The sequence below is a fragment of the Solanum tuberosum genome, unplaced genomic scaffold (assembly GCF_000226075.1).
Source record: "Solanum tuberosum cultivar DM 1-3 516 R44 unplaced genomic scaffold, SolTub_3.0 scf00011, whole genome shotgun sequence".
NCBI lineage: Eukaryota > Viridiplantae > Streptophyta > Magnoliopsida > Solanales > Solanaceae > Solanum > Solanum tuberosum.
Window position 1 is genome coordinate 2,591,544 of NW_006238938.1, and position 3,569 is coordinate 2,595,112.

Genomic DNA, 3,569 nt, shown 5'->3' on the forward strand with positions numbered 1-3,569 from the left:
CATTCACAGCCTTGGAACCACTATCCCATGCATGCTTAGTCAATATGTCCATTTTGGGTCATCATTATGGCCATGTCTTCATCTCGCTCTTGGTTCTTTTCCAATTGTTCTTTTGTCATCCCAAAGTTTAAAGGAGACACCTAATCTTCTCTAGTTTACCAAGCTCGATTGATTTTTGTCATTTTATCAAGAAGGGTAGATGATATGTCAAATGGTTGCTATGTGATTCCTCCTCGAATGAGCTGGTCTGCCACACCTTTGTTGACTGATTCGAGGCTCTGGTTAAAATATTGTAACAACACATAGTCCGATATCCCGTGAGTTGGACATCGGATCAACAACTTTTGGAATCTTAACCATGTCTCATGGATAGGTTCACCATCCACTCACTTGAAGTTCTGAATATTATCCCTTCGCTTCACCATAATCGAGGGAGGGAAAAACCTTACATAAAATGCATTAGTGAGCTCCTCCAAAGAAGTGATTGATTCCCTTGGTAAATCGGCCAGCCACTTCATTGCTTCCCCCATTATAGAAAAGGGAAACAAACGAAGTCGGACTGACTCCTGAATGATGTTCTTGAAAGAAAATGGCCCACACACATCCATAAAATTTCGGATGTGGTTATGAGGGTCCTCATGAGAAAGTCCTCCAAAGAGACCCTTCATTTGAAACAGTTGCAACATAGTGCTGATGACGTGAAACACCGCATTCCCCACCGTTGGAGGCAATCGGATAGCACCTGCACTTCCCAACTGATCCTCATTGACATCATACAAATTCTTAATGTCATTATTGTTCACAAGTTGGTTGGCGTTACTCCCGTTTACATTAATTTCTTCACCTGTTTAAGAGCAACCAACAAAGAACAAAAATAAGATAATTCAACTACAACAAAATAAGTTCACGACTACTTAAATAACAGAATTCTAAACACCACTCCCTGGCAGTGGCGCATTTTTTGATAACGCTCCACTAAACTTCATCTGATTCTAAGTGTAGGCGGTCGCTAAGAAGTATAAAACCAACTAATAGTTGGGGTCGATCCCACAGGGAGTGGTACGATAAAGAATTTGATTACGAAATAATTGGTGTTCTAATCATTTGTAGAAGTAGAAATTTCGCAACAATAAATTGAATCACAAGGTTTTGACAATTAATGTCAAATAGGGGGATTTAGGTAACCAATTTATGACTACTAACACCAAAAGTAAGCAAATAGAGAAGGTTTCTTGGGAGTGTGACAAGTTGAATGCTAATTTCACATAATGGGTGATTACTAGTTACTCAAAGTCGTTGAATCTCAGTAGGTAGGCCAGGTTTTGAGTGCAATAGTCATTTCTCAATCAACTATTGCGAATCAAGTGATTTCTTTCGAACCTCAACATGCACAACACAATTTAACAACCCATTACCTTAATCAATCCACTTTTTCAAGCTAGATTCGTAAGATTGTTTTTAAACCCACTTTTTCAAGCTAGATTCGTAACAACACAATCATCAACTAACAATTCGTCTCTAACACTTCTTTCTCAAGCAAGTATAGAGTACTAAACTAGAATTGCATTTGCAATTACAATTCCTTAATTAAAACACGAACTATTAATTGAACCTACTTCAAAACAACAATAAAATTGATAACTAACAACACCCATTGGCTAATTGATGCATTCAACTACATAATCATACTCCAAGAATGGGGGTTTATAGCAAAACATATTAAAGAACAAGAAATTGTTACAAACGAAGTTTTTCATTAGATTGGGCAATGATCCACAAGTCTCCAAATGCTCAAATTAAAGCTATGAATATCTCAAACCCTAAATCTCTATTTAAAAGTGTAAAAACAATGTTCTAGAATGTAAAAGATCAAAAACCCAGTAGTGAACAACGTGGGAACTCTCTCTTCTTTTGAAAATTGCATTTATACGTTCCTAGAATTTCAGCACAGAGTCCACTCAGCGAAGTAAGTTGGGTTTCTTCGACTGGGTGGGTGATACGCCGAGTGCTTTTTTTCTCACCTTTTTTTCATTCCTATTTCAGCAAAATTGTTCTGTAACTTTAGGCGAATCGGCCTCGCCGATCTATTCGGCGCATCGCCCAACCACCAGTTTTCTCGCCAAGTTTGTCTTATTAGGCTGGCACTCTCAAACTTTGGGCAAGTGGAACGTCCACTCGGCGACTGACCGAGTGGCTTTGGCGAGTACCAGCTTTGCTTTCCTTCAACTTTTCAGCTTTTACGCTCTTTTTTGCCTCATAATTTCCTTTCTTGCTTTTTTGCCTTCAATGCTTCATATTAACATTTTAACATCAGTTATGAGCATAAAATAGACATTGAGGACACTAAAACCCTGAATATTAAGCTCTAAATGAGTTGAAATCCCTAACTTATAACTATCCTCAAACAGAAAACTCAACTCCATTGGTTCAAAGATGGTGACACGAATTCCAGGTACTTTCATGCTTTGATGTGAGGAAGAAGAAGAAAATTGCACATTCACAAAATCCAGGATGAGGAAGGTAATTTGTTACAGGGGGATGAAACTATTCCTAGGTTGCATGTGACCATTTTCAACAAATCTTCACATGTGAAGAAAGGTTCATTTAGGAAGAAGCCCTTCAGTGTATTGCTAGATTGATCTCTGATGAACAAAACAATTGTCTTCTCCATGAATCCAAATTATGATGCAGGACATGATGGTATGAATGAGAAGTTTTTTCAATCCTGCTAGGATACCATATGCATAGACCTTCTTGCAGTGGTCAATGCCTTCTTTTGTAGGCACGCAATGCCTAAGTTTTTCTCTCATGCTTGTTTGGTTTTGTTCCCAAAAGTCAACAATCCTAATAATCTCTCAGAGTTAACACTCATCAGTCTCAGTAAGTTTACCAACAAAATTATCTCCAAAATTTTATGTCTCAGACTTGCCCCTATTCTACCTACTCTGATTTCTCCTAATCAATCAGGCTTTGTGAAGAATAGAAGCATTTTTGAGAACATAATGTTGGCTCAAGAGATAATTTACCACATTAAAAAACCCAATATTGGTAGTAATGTTGTTATCAAGTTGGACATGGCAAAGGCCTATGACAGGGTATCTTGGTCCTTTACATGTATGGTCCTTACAAGAATGGGGCTTGGTGAGATTTTCATTAATATGACTTGGAGAATTATGGCTAACAACTGGTATTCATTCATTATCAATGGGTCAATACATTGTTTCTTTCATTCAACTAGAGGCCTGAAACAAAGAGATCCTCTCTCTCATCCTCTTTTCATTTTGGGGGCTAAAGTTCTTTCCAATCTCATGAACAGACTTAAATCTAACCCTCTGTATCATGGTTTCTTCATGGAGATGAGAGGTCTTTAGATCAATCACCTTAGCTTTGCAAATAATGTGATTATATTTACATCTGGTAGAAAAGAGTCTCTCAAGCTTATTATGGAGACTCTTGCTACCTATGAGCATGTTTCTGGGCAGCTGATAAGCAAAGGTAAGATTCATTTCATGCTTCCCTCCAATTCTTTCAGAACCATTGTCACAAGGATATAAAAGATCACTAGTTTT